The sequence below is a fragment of the Pseudochaenichthys georgianus genome, unplaced genomic scaffold (assembly GCF_902827115.2).
Source record: "Pseudochaenichthys georgianus unplaced genomic scaffold, fPseGeo1.2 scaffold_635_arrow_ctg1, whole genome shotgun sequence".
In the NCBI taxonomy this organism is placed as follows: Eukaryota; Metazoa; Chordata; class Actinopteri; order Perciformes; family Channichthyidae; genus Pseudochaenichthys; species Pseudochaenichthys georgianus.
Window position 1 is genome coordinate 54,743 of NW_027263192.1, and position 19,754 is coordinate 74,496.

A 19,754-nucleotide genomic window follows, 5' to 3' on the forward strand; every position below is an offset into this window, starting at 1 on the left:
TAGAAATGTGATCATCCTTCAAATGCAACGCCTGCTGTGTTTATCTGGATTTGTTGACCGTGCTGTCAAATTCAGCTGGATCCTCTCCAGAGTCCTGCCCTCTGGTCCTGAGAGATACATGATGAGATTTTAGTGGTAATAATAATACAAAGGGAATTAAATGATATATGAATAATGTTCCCGTGTGAGGAGGTGCTCACCTCGGAGCAGCACTGCTGAACTGGACGGCAGCGTAATCCGGGACTTGCTGTTGCACCGTGTGTCTGAGGGGCCGAGCTGCTCTCATGTTGGAGTAAAGAGGGTCCGCCCGGTTGTTGGAGAAGTGAACGCTGGCCTACTGAGGGTCATCCTGCTGCTCCGGCTGATCAGGTTCTCACTTCAGGGAGGAAAACACTTTCAGATACACATTTTAACATTCATAAGTAATTCATTTACAGAGGAATGGACACAGGACAGAAAAGGCCAAAGCAACAGCAGCTGTGGTAATGATGGAAACATATCCCTGCTTCATCAACATGCTGCTGTGAGAGAAAAGATGAAAGGATAACAGGTAGGAAAACCTCTGGATGAACTTGGAATGTAATCACGTCTAAGAGGAGAATCAAAGAGATGAATTACGTAAGCATCCACTCTCACCTCTTCCCTGGTGTCCGCTCTCTCGTCAGGCTCAGACGAGTCTCTGGACGCCCTCTTTCTTCTGCTCAGGAGAGTTTATGAAGAAAAAGAAGATGTTGACACCAGACAAACAGACTTTCAATGATTTAACAACAACGATTAAGATGATCAGATCTGCTCACCTGATCCACAGGGAGACAGAGAGAGATGTGACAGCCACGAGAACAACAGGGATTGTTGCACCAGCAGCAGCTGCAGCTGGTAACTTCCATGATGCTGAGAAACAGAGATCAACAGAGAACAGAGAGTTAACACAGCAGTGTTTCTCTAATCAAGTCAAAGTCAACTTTATTGTGAATCTCAAAATATCTTTGTACACAGAAAGATCGAAATACTGTTTCCCACAGTCTCGAGGTATAAAATAAAGGATATACAATATATATAAAATATGTATATACATACCTATACCCCAACTTATTTACATAACTATATATACACACACATTAGAATACAAGAACACTCCATAATTACAAAAAAACACAAAATAACGTTTACTTCGAGTGAGCAGGATATATGAAAAGGTGATGTGTGCGAATGAGAGTGCAAACATGTCCATAGCAGCACACAAAGTGACTGGTGTTGGGTTTGTTGTGTCTGTGTCTGTGGCGCATGGGATTTTTAACAAAGGGATGTAACAAACTAATAATAATTATTCTTATTCTTAAAATCAATGTGGTGTAGGTCTTGGACGTGCCTTTAAAAACGCTGGCGGTCTCCAGGTGCTCTTCCAGCTCAGTGTGCAGGAGACTAAATCCACCAACCCCCTGAAAGTGCCAAGGTTGACTGAAGAGTCTCGTTATGCCCGCGCAAAGCCAACTCAAAAGCCCCACAACACTTAGTATCCCCCTCCTCCTTGTGTTCCTCACCTCCTGTGGCCGTCGTCCAGCTGCGTAGCAGTTGCTTACTTGGGGCGATAAAATAATTGCTGCTCTGGTATTACTTTTGAGGACTCTGATTGGCAGGGTGTCAAACTCAAATAAACAGTGGGCCAAAATAAAAAATGGGTACTAGTCGAGGGCCGGACTGGTTCAATTTTTTATTGCAGAACTTATTGAAATGGAACCTGGAACTAACGAAGCTTAAATTATTGCCCATAAAACAACATTCAACATTAAATAATCAGTTGCATTCATTTCTTATGGCTCTATCTGCTGAGTCATTTCTTATGATTACATTTCTCCACAGGCCAACAACAGCTTCAAAAAAACTATTTCCCTCAAAGAGAAAACCAAACATGCCCTGTTGTCGTGAGAGAGAAAGTGCAGAAGGAAGCATCCATTGAACTCAGGTTGCTGCTCTGTGAGGCTAGTTCAGATACTTGGCATCTCATATTGGGTGCAGGTCATCAATGTTTGGGCTCAGGCTCTGAGCGGAGGAGACCCTCAGGATGGAGTGAAGGTGTGTGTGCAATATACCGGAGGGCCAGATCTCATAGTCATTAGAAATGATCCTGCGGAATGAAATTAAATCCACCAAGGGCCGGATTTGGCCCCCGGGCCATGAGTTTGATATGTGGGGGCTACAGTTTATGACATATGTTCATATCTTGAATCAGCAATTGGCTAACCTGCTACGGAGACTCTGTGGGGCTCCAGCGCCCCAGCACTGAACTTCAGACATACAGTGTGTAGGAAAAGCATATATATTGCGCAAATGATTTTTAAATCATATTTTACACATATTTCTGGGTGCATTCCATATTTTAAACACTCAAATATTGACAATTTATATAATTAATCTGTATTATTATTATTATTATTAATAATAATGTTTTTCTGTGTGGTTTAGGGAGGGCGGCGCCCTATCGCTCGCTATGGGCCAGCTGCCACTGTTCATAATAACATTGAAAATCTGATGATCTTCAAATTTCTCCGTGCAGAAAAAAAACAACATGGCCGACGTTCGTTTTATTCTCGGTGTAAAATACCTATTTTAAGGTTAGTTTGGCCATTAAAATGTGACAAATATGAGTTGTTATTTCAGAATATGTGTGCAGTGGATGTACATGATCTTTAGTTTGCTAGTTATTATGAAGATTACTTCAGGAAATTGTGTCGATACAACGTTTTCATTGTTACCAAGGTGGTTGCTAGGGACTTCTAGCTCTATTCAGGGTTCAGGATTTTTTTTCAAGCTCTATCCCTGATCATTTTCAGAACCTGAAGGCTCTATACGGACTATCTTCTGGTTCTCCTCTGGATCCATCCACCATCTCTTGTCTCTGTCCAGTGAATTACACTTGTGTTACTGGAGCAGGTAAAGCATACAACAGATACTTTCAGCATTATCGGAGCACGAAGTGGAATCTTGGATGAAACACAGCGGACTTCTAAACAATGAACACCCGGAACTTGGAAGAAATAAAGTTGGGTTTTATGCGTTCTAATATTGCAATGCAAACCCATGATGTAATGACAGTAATTCTGAATAATTTAGTCATTGAATGCTCATTTCAGTAGATGTAATCAAACAAAACATAAACTTATTGGGCATGGCCTCAAGACTGTAACCTCTTCACATTCTGTTGAAATAGTCAATTACTAGCCATATTTTACACATTGCTGTTTTTGAATCATTAATGGGGTGAAGCCTGCGAGCTAGTTCAGGCAGTCAACTCGAGCTGCATTCATACATAAAGCCCCTTGCCACTCTACAACCAACCAAACAGAGTCTCCTTAATATGCCGCTCTATTTAACCTGCCAGATCTCTCTTCATGCATTGCTTGCTGCTGCTATTGCTGCAGCTACCTCTACGTCGCTGCTGCTTGCCTGCCCCACCACCACCCCAGCTTCCACCTGTAGGCTCGGGGGTTAGTTATTTAATCATCACTCATCGTGCTATGTATATCTATGGAGTGATGATGCCAGAGCCTAGTCGCCAAACTCAACTATATGCTGCTTCAAATAAACATGTTAAAGGAACACGTGAGTTGTCTGACTGAAATGTGTGGATGACAGTTGAACTGGATGATGTAACATTTATGCCATCTGCTGGAAAGAAGATGTATTGCTCTGTTGGCGTCATTTAGACAACAAACACAGAGTGAAGCTCTCATTTCATCAACAATCTTTGAGTACAGACACCGTCCTGCAGAGAGCCCACCACCCAACAGCATGTCTTTGGTCTAGCATCACTTTACAAAACGTTTGCATTAAGACACTAAGACTAGCTGGTCCATTGTAAAGGTCATTCCACCTTAAATGAGGAGTGGGTGATCAGCAGGTGAAAGGCAGGACACGGGAACTTGGTCCTGAGGAGATGTAACGATTATTAACCTGTTAAGCCCCAAGCCTGTTTTTCAGGTCTCAGGCTCAGAAATGACATTCCCACCAAAATGACATTCCCAGAACAAATGACCATATCTTCTAAAAGGGTTAAATTAATAATCTTTTTTCTCAAAGTAATGATAAACCTGTGAGTTGGATGTAGAAAATTCAGAATCAATATAGATGTTTTTTATTTTAAAGAAAATTCAGATTGAACATGGCAAAACACTGTAAATTATAGTGTCCGTCCAAAGAATATTTTGTACTTATAGTGAAAACTAACCTTGGATGATGGGTTAGTAGACTAAAAGCTTTAGGAATCCAAAGTACAACATAATAAGTACCCTGTATCAAGATTGATGCAAAACAAGTGATATTTGACCTTTGTAGACAGATTTAGCAAAAAAAACCTCTTCTGGGGCCATTTGGGTGGATTTTCCATATCTCTGGCCCCCCTGGTTCAATTTTGACATGTGACATCTCTTTCTGACCGTTAGAGCCAATAGAATCCAAGGGAAATCGTCACGCACACTCATGTTAAGAAAAAAAGTAGCGTCTCTGCACATTCTAGCTTGCAGCAGAGGGGAGAAATATCCTGCTCTGATATCAAGCAACGGAAAAGCCGTTTTATTGCTTATAGATTATCGGAATATTTCAAAGTGACACAGACACATTGGATTAACCTATGGATTAACTACACCATCGTTTTTATCGTTTTAATGCCATTGAAGAGCAGTTTAGACCAGACAAAGACGAAGGTAAGCCATGTTAGCGTTGTGGGCTACCTAGCGCCACTTGTTTTGATGTATGTTTTTGTTGATAACGTTGCGAGTTTGTATCTTTCAGTGTTGAGGTGGGCACCGTTAGATTCTGTGTCTCCTTGCGATCATAAACGATGTGTTGGATGTGCACCTAGGATAAGTAATAAGGGAGCTTGGAGTGATTATCGGTGCAGTAATAGGGTAGCATTTTTCGCTCAGGGGTCATTTAGATGCTTCTTATGATACTTGTGTTTTGTTTTGGTAAACATAGTTTATATCGTCAGTTAGCTGAGATTATTCCCGTTAATCTGGTATAACACATTAATAGGTTCTTAAATATTAAGATCCCCTGAGACACAGTGTCGTGAACAAAATACTAAAGTACCCGCCGGCGGGGGCTTTCGGGCTTAACAGGTTAAATGAGCAGTGGGTGATCAGCAGGTGAAAAGCAGGACACAGGAACTTGGTCCTGAGGAGATCTAACGATTATTAAACAAGAAAGTTGTCGAGTCAAGTGGTCAAAGAAATTAACATTTGTGATTATTAGTGAATCGGTTGCAGGTGGGTGAAATCAGGCTTAGGGAGTAACGTATTACATGTAATGGCATTAGGTCATCAGGACACAACATAGACAAATGTATTCCCTTACAGTTACAGAAGCAGCTGATGACCAACACACTTGTGTCTTTTGAAATGATTATGCCATTTAAATTTGTTGTCACAAACATTGCAGCTCTATTCTTCCTCTCCTGTGTGGACTCTCATGTGTGACTTTAAATGTCCACTCTGTGAAAAAGCTTTCTTACAGACTGTACAGCTGTGTGGTTTCTCTCCTGTGTGGACTCTCATGTGTTCCTTTAAACTTCCACTCTGTGCAAAATATTTGGTACAAACTGAGCAGCTAAAGGGTTTCTCTCCTGTGTGGACTCGCATGTGTTTATTTAAACTTCCACTCTGTGCAAAAGATTTGGTACAAACTGAGCAGCTAAAGGGTTTCTCTCCTGTGTGGACTCTCATGTGTTTATTTAAACATCCACTCTGTGCAAAATATTTGGTACAAACTGAGCAGCTAAAGGGTTTCTCTCCTGTGTGGACTCTCATGTGTTCCTTTAAAGTTCCACTCTTTGAAAAAGCTTTCTTACAGACTGAGCAGCTGTGTGCTTTCTCTCCTGTGTGGATTCTCATGTGTGCCTTTAAATTTCCATTCAGTGAAAAAGCTTTCTTACAGACTGAGCAGCTGAATGGTTTATTTTCAGCACTACGTCGTGAATCACTGACAGATTCATGTCTATTTTTCAGTGAGTTTGAGCCTGATGCAGGTTCTCTGGTCTCCTTCCAATCAGCACTGTCTTCAGTGTCAGGTTCAGAATAGTCTTCAGTGTCAGGTTCAGAAGAGTCTCCTGTGTCGTCCTCAGTCTTTGGTTGTAAACTGCTCTCTGGATCTGAGTTCCTGGCTGGTTCTGGTCCTCGACAGTCATCTCCATCAGCTTCTTTTTCCATGTGTTCAGTTTTTCTTTGATGAGGCTGAGAGGACTGAGGTTTCTCTTTATCATCTTCACTCTTCACAGGGTCAGGAGTGAAAGTGGATTTGGTGATATCAGCCTCCTCCAGCTCCTCACTGATCCTGAGTTCCTCCTGTTCCTGCTTAATGCGTGGGGGGGGCTCTGTGTCCTCCTGGTCCAGATTGGTGCTCCACTCCTGCTGGTCAGGGAGAAGCTCTTCTTTAACCACCACCAGCTGCTGGACGTCTGCAGAAAACAGGAGACACACAGTCAGAACACACTGTTAAGTGTTAGCATTTAAAAATCTAATCACCATTACAATGGGAGACATTTTTCAGCACTAATTAATGCCTTTGTTTTTATATTTTCACATTATCTTTCTTTGTCCCACTTAATGTGTATTTTTGTTGTCTCAGTTCAACTTATGTAGCCCAGCCCCTTTGAAAATGAAAAAGGGTTTTTTCTTCTGGCGTAGCACTAGCTGCAATAAACAAGGAATTGTATTTGGGATCGTTCACATATACACTACGCCTACAGTATAGAATTAAAATACTTTGTTACAAATTAAAATCCTGCATTTATTTAAGTAAAAGTATGCAAGTATCATCAGAAAATGTTACGGCACCTTCTTACGTAACAGTAACGATGGTGCAGTAAAATGTTCCGTGTCAGTGTTTAATTTATGATGTTTCTTGATTATTTCGTATGTTGCATTTTACTGCTGTACATGTTCAAAGTTGAGCTTGTATAAATGATTATAGATGAGGGAACCTGCTAAATATTAAAATGTGTGTGTTCTATATACAGTAAGGCAAGGCAAGTTTATTTATATTGCACTTTTCAACACAAGGCAATTCAAAGTGCTTTACAAAAAATGAAAGACATTAAGAAAATGGCATTTCAAATCAGTCATTAAAAAGAAATGCTAATAAAATAAACATTAAAAGAAAAAGTACAAGGATAAAAGTTACAGTGCAGTCTAAGATATGAATAGTTCAATTAAAAGCAGCGACAAAAAGAAAAGTCTTCAGCCTGGATTTAAAAGTAGTAAGAGTTGCAGCGGACCTGCAGGTTTCTGGGAGTTTGTTCCAGATATTTGGAGCATAATAACTGAACGCTGCTTTACCATGTTTAGTTCTGACTCTGGGGACAGAAAGCTGACCAGTCCCTGAAGACCTGAGAGATCTGGATGGTTCTGAATTTAGCAGGAGGTCAGAAATGTATTTTGGGCCTAAACCATTCAGTGCTTTATAAACCAGCAGCAGTATTTTGAAATCTATTCTTTGACACACAGGAAGCCAGTGTAGACTTCAGAACAGGAGTGATGTGATCCACTTTCTTAGTGTCAGTGAGGACTCGAGCAGCGGCGTTCTGAATCAGCTGCAGCTTCCTAATAGATTTTTTAGTGAGACCTGTGAAGACACCATTGCAGTAGTCGAGTCTACTGAAGATAAAAGCATGGACAAGTTTTTCCAAATCCTGCTGTGACATTGGTCTTTTGATCCTAGATATATTCTTTAGGTGATAGTAGGCTAATTTAGTAACTGTTTTAATGTGACTGTTGAAACTCAGGTCAGAGTCCATGACTACACCTAGATTTCTGGCTTTATCTGTTGTTTTGAACATTGCAGACTGAAGCTCAGCACTAACTTTTATACGTTCTGCCTTGGCTCCAAAAACCATTACCTCAGTTTTATCTTTGTTTAATTGGAGAAAGTTCTGACACATCCAGTCATTGATTTGTTCAATGCACTTACTCAATGTTTGAATTGGAGCATAGTCTCCTGGTGAAATTGTTACGTACATTTGTGTGTCATCTGCATAGCTATGGTAACTTATGTTGTTGTTCTTCATTATCTGAGCCAGTGGTAGCATGTAGATGTTAAAGAGAAGAGGCCCCAAGATGGAGCCTTGAGGAACCCCAAATGTCATATTTGTCAACTCAGATGTGTATGTACCTATAGAAATAAAGTTGTTTCTGTTCTTTAGGTAGGATTCAAACCAATTTAGAACTGTTTTCGAAAGTCCCACCCAGTTTTCCAGTCGGTCTAGTAATATGCTGTGGTCAACAGTGTCAAACGCAGCACTGAGATCTAATAATACTAACACTGAAGTTCTGCCACTGTCTGTGTTTAAGTGGATGTCATTAAAGACCTTTACAAGAGCAGTCTCAGTGCTATGGTTTGGACGAAAGCCTGACTGGAACAGATCCAAACAGTTATTTAAATGCAACAAATTACTCAACTGTTGAAAAACAACTTTTTCAATGATCTTACCTAGAAATGGCAGGTTTGATATGGGCCTGTAATTGTTCATTACTGAAGCATCTATATTATTCTTTTTTAAGAGCAGTTTAATGACTGCAGTTTTCAGGGCCTGTGGAAAAATACGGGCCTGTGAAGAGATTTGTTTACTATATGAAGTAGATCTGAGGCCATGCAAGGAAAAACATCTTTGAAGAATCCTGTTGGAATAATATCAAGGCAGCAGGAGGAGGATTTCAGAAGTTGAATAATGTCCTCTAGGTTTTTATCATTACTCTGATGGAATTGTGTCATGGTGTTTGAATTGATGTTAAGTAGACACACAGACAACACATTTGCTGTTCCTGATGCAGAGGCACTGACTGCTTGTCTGATTTTCTGAATTTTGTCAGTGAAAAAGGAGGCAAAATCATTGCGTGGATAGAAATTCAGAGGCTACTGACACTGGGGGGTTAGTTAGTCTGTCGACGGTAGCAAACAAGGCACAGGCGTTGTTTTTGTTTTTGGTAATGATGTCAGAGAAGAATGATTGTCGTGCGTTTTTCAATTCCAAATTATAAAGGCCAAGCCTCTCTTTATAGATTTCAAAGTGAACCTGAAGATTTGTTTTTCGCCACCTGCGTTCAGCTTTCCGACATTCTCTTTTTTCTACTCTCACGGTCATGGCCTTTCTCCATGGAGATATTTTCTTGCCAGACACTTCCTTTACCTTAGTTGGAGCAATGGCATCTATAACATTTCGAATTTTTGAATTAAAATGATCTACTAGCTCATTTACTGAGATGTTAGCAGGGGCAAGTGGAAGAAAAATTCCAGTAAAACATTTCCCTAGTATTTTCAGTTAAATATTGCTTTGTGGTTACCTCTTTTTGAACATTTTTGTGAACAGAAATAGAGCTCTCAAAGAACACACAGGAATGATCAGAGAGTGCAACATCAGTCACCACAACCTCAGAGATATCAGTACCAGTCAAAAGTTTGGACACCTTCTCATTCAATGGTTTGTGTTTATTTTAATTTGTTTCTACTTTGTAGATTAATACTGAAGACATCACAACTATGAAAGAACACATATGGAATTATCTAGTTAACAAAAAAGTGTTACAAAAATCAAGAATATGATTCTTGGCTTCTCTCAGTCAGCTTCATGAGGTAGACACCTTGAATGGTTTTCAATTAACACGTGCGCCTTGTCAAGAGTCAATGTGTGGAATGACTTGCCTTCTTAATGTGTTTGAGACCATCAGTTGTGTTGTGCAGAGGTAGAGTTAGTGCACAGTGGAAAGCCCTATTTGACTGCTGTTGTAATCCATATCATGGCAAGAAGACTCAACCAAGTAAAGAGAAACGACCGTCCGTCCATCATCACTTTAAGAAATGAAAGAAAGTCGATCCGGAAAATGTCAAGAATTTTGAATGTATCCTCAAGTGCAATCGCAAAAACCATCGAATGCTATGATGAGGCTGGCTCTCATGAGGACCCCCCGGGAAAGGAAGAGCAAGAGTTACCTCTGCTCAGAGGGTCAATACATCAGAGTTACCAGCCTCAGAAACCACACATTAAGGCTGCGGCCACACGAGGACGAAACGGCTAAACGCATAGGATTAACGCAAACGCAAACAAGCTTCCGTCCACACGCAATAGTTATCCGGATAGTGTCTGCCCACACGAGACCGCTCCGTTTAGCTCCAACCGCTGGAGAAGCTGCAGTACATGCAGGAGCCTCTACGTGGCGCTGTAACTTCCTCCACAACAGCAGCGAAGAAGCATGGTTGTCATGGTTGCCCTTCTGTTTATTCTCCGCGGTGGGGGCCGAGGGAACCGGGCAGTTTTTCGCCAGTCAACGTGTATTAAAGTTTAAATCTTCCGGACAAAATTATAAAAGTGCCGGTCAAAGGTCTTCTTTGTTATTTATTGAGCTTTAAAACAAATGAATAACGACTCTATATAATATAATAATAAAATACACGGAGTGTATGTGTTTTGCTGCAGCGGGAGGAGCTGCAGGTGAGCAGAGCTGCGTGTCTCCGTCCTGTCAGATTAGACTTCACTCGCGTTTAGGTCCATATCGAGAGAAAGATAAATAATCTGAATTCAGGGTGCAGTTTACTTTGACGCGGGGGTAAGCAGCAGAGGTGGGGAGAGGCGGGGCTATTGCCTCATCATTATTGCTGTAGATGTTGCACAAACAACTGTAGCATGGTCAATAGCGTCCGGATCACAATAGCAACTCTGCGATCCGCCATTGTTGTTGTTGTTGGTGGCGAAACACTTCAGCAATGGCGCGGGGTAAACAGAGGTGAGCAGAAGAGGTGGGGAGAGGCGGGGCTATTGCGCAATCACTATCAGTGATCTGAAAATGTTCGGATAGGGCGCACACACGGAGCCGTTTGACCCCCCAGAGAGTTGCGTATGCCTTTCTATCCACCTTGGGACCCGTTATCGTTTCCTCAGTCGTTTAGTGCCGTATGTGGTCGTCCTCGTGTGGCCGAACGGTCTATATGACACTAAACAGTAACGCAAACGACCGAATTCGTCCTCGTGTGGCCGCAGCCTAAAGCACCTCAGATTAAAGCCCACATAGATGATCACAAAGCTCAAGGAGCAGGCAATCTTTAAAGGTCCCATGTCATGGCCATTTCTACTGATCATAATTCCATTGTTGAGGTCTACTAGAATAGATTTACATACATACAGCATCTCTGTATAGTATGTGTATTCACTCTGTCCCACACGGCTTGTTGGAGCTCCTGCCCCCCCTATGAGCCCACTGTGCTCTGATTGGTCAGCTCCTCGCCCACTCTGTTCTGATGAGTCCACCACCGTTACTGCGGAACATCAGTGATTATGTTTTACAATGGCGTTTGTTAGCAACCAGAAAAGGACACCAGTAAGGACAAACAGGTGAGAATGCCCGAACTGCTGCACTCGGCGCAGCCTGCAATGCACTGCTCCACACCGACCCCACACCCCCCTCTCCGTCACACGTGCGATTGATTTGTTGGCGATATACAGAACAGTGAGAACAACACAACTAAAGATGAACAAAGCGGTACGTTCAAAGAAGAGTTCCTCATGGAACCACTTCGAACTGACAAGTGCAAATGAAGTAAAATTCAAGTTTTGTTTTATATATTAATAATCGATTAATATTCGCCAGGGCTGTCCGATTTTCTAATTTGATCATGGTCAGTTTCTGGCATCCCTAGTGCGGAGCTCCGCGGATTTGTCCATTTGGACTTCGTTACGTCAGTATGCCCCGGAAGGAAAAAATGGAAAAAGTCAAATCTCCAACGAGGCGTTCTGGGGCAGCATAGATGTTACGTGCTCCCCTCCAGTCCTCCAGACCTCCTTGCGTATGCCGGATTGCTTGTGTGAGTAAACGGCTGTACTTCAATAAATGATCGTTATCAAGTACTGGTTTTTGCGTGTATTGTTTTATATTGCGGGTCTCTCCACGATTCACTACCACGGAGTAGAGGGCGGGTCGTAACAATAGACAGATCTTTTCTGTGTTAGAGTTTTACTCTCTACTGGGTGTACTTTGAGGGTTTGTGACTCTGCAGACCGTTTGCAGAAAAAGCTACATAACACACAAGGGGACGGGTAATAACAGGAAAATCATGACATGGGACCTTTAACATGCTCTGTTCAGAGGAGACTGCGTGAATTAGGCCTTCATGGTCCAATTGCTGCAAATATCCACTACTGAGGATGAACAACAAGAAGAAGAGAATAGTTTGGGCCAAGAAACACAAGGATTGGACAATAGCCAGTGGAAATCTGTACTTTGGTCTGATGGGTCCAAATCAAGCGGTAAACTCTGGGGAACAGCCGGGAAGCCAATACGGAAGTGCCACACACTGCAGTTCATACATGGGCCACTCGGGACTGACTGCAGAAAGGAGCAATTTCCATAGACCCCCATGTTAAAATGCCCAACTTTACAGCAGAAAAAAACATGTTTCTACCCATGGATGCAATAAATATTATGATCGATATAGTTAGATTCCACCTTCATGATTATGGATCTGTGAGTGAATTGTTTTCTAACACAACCCTTTTATTTATATTAGGTCTTAACGTTTTTGCATAAATTAGGGCGTGGTCACGTTGATGGACACGTACATGCCTCACTGTCAGCTAACAGCAACTTGTCCACTCTGCGAGGCTACAACCATGGAGGCTACAATGTTAGTTAGTCATAGTACTGTACTTGACCCTTTAGCTTTAGCCGTGTTCGTGGTGATTGTGGGAATATTGTTGCAAATACCAGAAAACTAAAATGTCGTGCTGTGCGCTTGAATGTACTAACAGAACTTCCAAGAAGTCTACTCTCAGCTTTTTTCGGTGAGTGAAATGATAATATTATACATGTTTGTTAACCCCGTAAGCAGGTGTTTGTGAGCCTGTTTGCTTAGCTTGTGATGTAGCTTATTAGCCAGCTAAGGACGTAACCCTTTATACATATGTATATATTAGGGCTGTCAGTCGATTAAAATATTTAATCGCGATTAATCGCATGATTGTCCATAGTTAATCGCGATTAATTGCAAATTAATCGCACATTTTTTATCCGTTCTAAATGTACCTTAGAGGAATATTTTTCAAGTTTTTAATACTCTTATCAACATATGAGTGGACAAATATGCTTTATGCTAATGTTTATTATCATTTGAACAATGACAAATATTCTCATGAATATTAAACACAACAACCTGGAACCTCTCATACAATACAAATGGTGTGTGTGTGTGTGTGTGTGTGTGTGTGTGTGTGTGTGTGTGTGTGTGTGTGTGTGTGTGTGTGTGTGTGTGTGTGTGTGTGTGTGTGTGTGTGTGTGTGTGTGTGTGTGTGTGTGTGTGTGTGTGTGTGTGTGTGTGTGTGTGTGTGTGTGTGTGTGTGTTGGATCGTTGGAGCTCTGTGCAACTCAAGGCATATGCTCGAACGGGAGCTGCCTGGACGCTGCAATCATGTTGCTGCAATCATGAGTGTGCTGACTTCTCGTACACTGTCCCGCTGTCTGGCTTCCTGCATAAAGTCAAGTGCTCGGCGCAGTTGTGTGGATAGGGCGCTCCTCTGTTTTCATTTAAACAGCTCTTTATATCCGTTAGCGCAGCTAGCTAGCACCCGATTCTAACAACAACAACAATGCACGTAAGGTCTCTCTCTCGCTCGCTCGGGCCACACATACACACACCCTCCCGGTCCTCCCGATGGCCAGTCGGTGCCTGCCGGTGAGCGTGGAAGTGTGGTCTGCTGCAAGCAGGCGGCAGGAGCGGGGCTGTCAGCAGCATCAATTTGTAGATGGTATTTTAAACTCGATGCGCTCTGAAACTACGGGGCGGCCGAGGGAAAAAAATACACATGCGTTTATCGCGTTAAAATAATTAGTGGCGTTAATTTTTTTTTGCGTTAACGCGTTACTAACGTTATTATCCTAAGACTTTGGTAACCAAATCCAAAACACCAAAACAATTCGATCACATGAGTACATTTGTGTTTTCACAAGAGTTTTGAAGATTTTCCGAAAATCGGATGTAACATTTTAAGCTTTTGAGCTACTTATCTCATCAAACAGTGCTCTAAGGTGAGTAATTTGCATATATAGCAATACCAGAGATTGTCCTGAACATTTTGATATTTAACACATGGGGTGCCATGTTAGAAGAAATACATTTAAAAGGGGATTTAGGAAAACATAAAAAATTCGAGAAAATACCCTTAGACTCCAGAGGGTTAAAAAGTGAATAAAGAAGCACATTAAAACTAAAGTATCAATGTATGTCACATTTAACCAACTAGTGCCCACATGTATGGGTAATATTTAAATCAGTAGCCTACATTAAATGGCATATTATTCAATCCATGTATGTTTATAAATATATTTATTTTGGTAGGTTTGCTCTTCCGTAATACATTTGAATTATTATAATAAAGTACATGTGTCTAATAATACTTACATACTTTTACTTAAATAAGATAAACTTAAAGATATGAAATGCTTTAACTTGTAATGGAGGATTTTCACAGTGTGGTGTTTGCACTTTTACTTACATGCAGCAAGTGCTGATAAAGGGTCTAAAGTGTTATTAATGTGATAATAAAGTGTTACTGAAGAGTGTAAAGTGTTAATTAAGGGTAAAGGGAACAGACCTGCTCTGTGTATCCGAAGCTGAGGCTGTAAAACAGCGTCCAGTTGTTTCTGGAGTCTCTTGTTCTCCTCTTTGGAAAGAGACAGCTCCTCCTCGAGCTCTGCTATCGTTTTTTCAAACAGAGCAAATATCTCTTCAGCAGTGAGTTGCTGCTTCTTCAACGACAGCAGCATTTGTACTTTACTCATGTTTCCTAGATCACCTTTTCCTGCAGACTCCGTTAAACACACCGTTTCTCTCTCCGTCAAACTCTCAATCTGACTAGCGTTGCTAACGTGTTTCCAGCTAGCATGCTAAGCTAGCTCCTATAGTCCGAGATAAACGCTCCAGAAAAAAGAACACAGAGTCCATTCAGAGGTTTATCCAAACACAGAGATGATGGATCAGTAGAGCTGGAGCTCACACACACTTCCTCAAGAACACAGAGAGAGAACCGTAGCGACGAGACGCTGTCACTACCCGATCGTCCCCCTCATGGATGTATAATAAGAACTGGATACAGCGTGGGAGGCGGGGCCTCATTCATTCCTATGAGAGTTGCTCATTAGCGCATGATGATATTTACACACGGCATCTATTGCACGTCTGTCCGTCCTGGGAGAGGGATCCCTCCTCTGTTGCTCTCATTTCATTTCAAACCTTTATTTATACAGATAAATCCCATTGAGATCATTGATCTCTTTTCCAAGGGAGACCTGTTCAAGTACACAGCAAAGTATGGCCTTTTGAATAAACTCCCTCAGAGTTAAAATCAACTACATTTGAGTGTACATGTGAGACCATCGAATAAACTCAACGGCAGAGTTAAAGTTACTCTTTTCTTGGAGTTAATCTTTAACCCTTTTCAGGAGTTAAACCTGAACACTTGTAGTCAAAAACTACTCCCAAGTGCAGTTAAATACAACTACCACTTTAGAGTTAATTTGAATGTGAACTCTATAATAGTGTTAATAGTTAACACTTGAAAGGGTGTATATTCAACACTCATGGAGTTAAAATAAAAATGACTACAAACAACGTATTGATTCATACAAATGTGTTTCTTTTATTTGAAAACTCTTAAAATCCATTGTTGATGGACATTTTATAAAGTGCTGTTGCTTTTACAAACAGTGTAAACATGTTACAGCGAACATTCAATTTACATTCGAGTGTTGAAATCCTCAAGCTGCATAAACTCAGTGCATTAACTGCAAACATTAGACAAACGGGTTCAGTGTACAAAACATTGCATTACAGAACATATACAGACATGTACAAAGAACAAATGGAAAGGACAAATTCCATTAAACAATCAATACTGGCAAATTAAATAATACAACTCTCTGACACAACATAAAAATGTGAATCACACCCATATGACATTTGGGACTCAAAAGGTTTGAAATGTCTTAATCCTTCTTTTTCAAGGACCAGTATCTTCCTGGGGATGTTTTCACTTAATTGAAAAGCATGAAAATGGTCATGGAAACACGTTTCATACTCGACCATAACAAAAACAACTTTTCCATTGTGAAGAATGATACAGGTTATTTTGCTGAACACCGGCATGTTTTCATCGGTGCTTGTACAAACAAAGAGGCCAACTCGATATTCAACCCCACAACACTTTACCCAGCTTGTGAGGTTGACAGTGGCTTGTGGATCAATTCTGAGATATGCAGATATATCTTCTGTATAGTCTTGTGTTTCAAGTACACACATTGTAACTGGACCAGACTGAACTGGTTTTAAAGTCAAGCATTCCCAATGATAAGCTCATGCAAACTGGTGTTTTTTCGCAAGTGATACTGTCAAATTCTTGAAGTTCTTTACACAATCTTTGAAAAATGTGTGTTTCGCTTCGAATCTCATAGTCCAAATATGAATAAGTGGTCCAATTTTCCGAATGCACCTCGGATAATGGACCATGAAATGATGTTTTGGAATCAGGTTGTTTGAAGGGTACAGTTCTTTAAAGAGTTGGTGGTGTTCAATGATAAGGTGCTTTAAATACACAGTCATCCCTTTGGTGATAGAGTAAGAGAACACAATGTTTATAATGTTCAGCAACAAGAGCAATAAGTGCCAGTGCAAGTCATCCTCTGGTACCAAGTCGCCAAATATCAGAGGTATGTTGGTGATCAAACACAGTGTTTGTGATGCATTTAACGCTATTCCATTTCCTACACCATCAAGGTTAATATTTGTTGGCTTGTTTTTCTTTTCCAAATAGCCATAGTTAAAAGAATACACCCTGATTAACAAGGTTTCTTTAGACATGACATTTTTTATTAAGTACTCAAATAGCAGTTTGACCTCATATTGACCAACCCCTTCCAAAATGTCATGCATGATGTCTACACCAAAGTTTTCTGCAATATTGAAATATTGCAAAGTATTTAGTATGCTCTTTCTCTTGATGCCAAATGAAGAGGTTAATGTTGGATCTTCTGCCAAGTTGGTATAATGTTGATCATTCAAAATTGGTGATCTTAAAGTCAAATGTGGGTCGTCTTCTGAGAAAACTGACTGCGCTGAAGATTTATCAAGTAAGCAAAATCTACAGTAATAATTTGCACTAAATGACTCCATGAATCCAAGAATGCTATGCATACCCAAGTTATCACCAGTAACTTGTGCAAGAGTGCCACGTACAAAAACTTCAGAAAATGGGACAGCAACTCCAGTAGTCTCCAATATTTTCAAGTCTTTTACTAAAGGTTTCAGTATTTCATCGATTCCGTATTTCTTAGCATCTTGTGCATGAAACAATGATACCAGATGAATGTTCATAAGGGCAGAATTCACCCTGGGATTAAGATTTCTAAGGATGAAGTATCGGCAGCCAACTTTATGTATACCTTTTTTGGAACCAAGAGGATTTGCACACTCAAAATCATCATAGTACAATTGGATTTGGAGGGCAAACTTACTACTTGAAAACAAAGGATGACTTTTAAAGTAGCTTCCATCACAGAAATCTTCATATGTGTCACTTTGAGTAAATGTTTGCATCATTTCACATATATTTTCATTCTTGAAAATAAACTGCAGTGTTTTCAGTATGGGAATATAAATGAATTTGTCATTTATTGGAACTTGCTCATAAGTTCCACTTTTGCTGTTGCGTCTGGCATCATACCTTACACCTAGGCGTAGTTCAACTGGCTGTACTATATCCCATTTTCCCCCAAAATATTTCTTCCATTTGCTATCAGAATTCAACTGGCTGAAAGGGTTGTCCATACTATTAAATAGCTCTTCAATAGCTGATCTGGAGGGATTGTCGGCTGGGAGTAAGTTCAATACTTGGTCCTGAATACTAGACTGCAAATCTCCCACAAATTCCTGTAAATTCTCCATTGTAGAGAGAACAACAGTATTTGGAACACCGCTTCCCAAAAGTTTGGCTATAATGGAGGCACCCATATCTTTGCTGTGAGTTGATAGTGAAGGACTGCTTCAATATTTTGGCATTGAGAAGAAGTAGAGGGTGTTTCATCATTCATGCACTGAGAATTATCATGCTGTTGGCTGTTGTGGTTGGAAGGGGTCTCTTGAGGCCCACATGTCTCATCAGTACGAGCATGTATCTTAATAAGATGTCTTCTAAATCCAGAATAACTTGAGAATTGCAAGCAACATCCTGTTTGCCCACAATTTAGTCTGAAGTTTTTACCAGGATACATTCCATGAATTAGTTTAAGGTGTCTGATCAAAAGTAAAGCTGTATCAAAAGATGAAGCACAGAGGAAACATCCAAACATTTGTGCTGCATTAATTAATGATTGTTCAAGAGCTTTGTTCTTAACTCTTTGACTTTTGGAGTTTCTACTGTTGTGCCAATGTCAATATTGTACAGAGTAGTCTGCAGAAATGTGTACAGGCTGGACAGAGCATCATCATATGTCACACTAAAAGTGAAGTGGGACTTGACAAGCTCATCAAATGCACCCAAGGATGTACATGACTGACAAGGAAGAAGCTTTTTGTCCAAGACGATGTAGAATCTGAGAACCTGTGCCTTTGAAGTGCCTGTGGCCAGAAGATACGGCTGGTGGGTTCCCTCAATGGTCATGAGGTGATCCTCAAGGCTCTTGCAGGACTGAAACAAAATGAAAAGCATTTTCATATAAGCCATTCGTTTTTAAATGATTGGACAAACCACAATATTTGGAATTGGAACGCATTGTCTTGACAAACCTTGTGAAAGATCACCAGATGATCTATTGCCTCTCTGACACTGATTTTCTTGGCCCGCTTCCTTCCAGCTGGTTGTGGAGTGAGAAGATGCAGCAAGACAAGAAGAGAAGCCATGTCGCTGTCCCACTCTGCAGACAGTAGAAATCATCTTCACATTTCTACATTGTCATGGACAAGGTTACCACTATGAGGGGATGTCAGGGACATTATTCAGAAATACCATTCACATATAATTATGTAACTCTCACACGCATAACTGAAACCAAAATCATGTATCGACACATGGGAAACGCTCTCATAAACACACATGAAATGCTCTCCCACACAACATGTGTGGGAGAGCATTTCATGTGTGTATGAGAGCATTTCAAGTGTGTGTGTGTTTGCGTGTGTGAGTGTTTCACACGTGTTTCTGAGAGCACATTTTACAGGTGTATATGAGAGTGTTTCATATGTGTATGTGAATAACTTTTAAATTCAGTTGTCGTTTTTAAATAATTTTGTTTCTGTTATGTGAGAGTGTTTCATAATTGTTTGTGAACGGTATTTCTGAATAATGTCCCTGATGGCCCCGCATACACAACAACATGATGCACAGCATACAGGACGTAGATGATATTGTCAGAGAGGAATGTACAATTGAACGTTAAAGTTCAATTGACATCACATCAAGTCATCCCTATTAGTAGTGAAAAATAATGTTAATGTGCTTTTCTTAGTGAAAATATCAGAAATGATGCCTATCCTGATATTCAAGACCATATTACTACACTTATGGAGTATGACTGTATGAAAGTACCTGGCTCATCGGTGTCAGATGCTTCATTCAGCGCAGATGTCAGCTAATTTTTCAGAAGAGGAGTCTCTCTAAGGTCCCTGGCCTCTCGTAGGACTTTGTCTTTAAAACCGCTGTTCCATCTTTCCAGGAACCTGGATGCAGTTTC

General features: G+C 40.7%; 1 pseudogene; it reads right to left on the bottom strand.

Moving 5' to 3' along the window:
* Nucleotides 1–282: 282 nt before the first annotated feature.
* Nucleotides 283–15,085, bottom strand: LOC139433565 (zinc finger protein 3-like; annotated as a pseudogene).
* Between the last annotated feature and the right edge of the window lie 4,669 nt (nucleotides 15,086–19,754).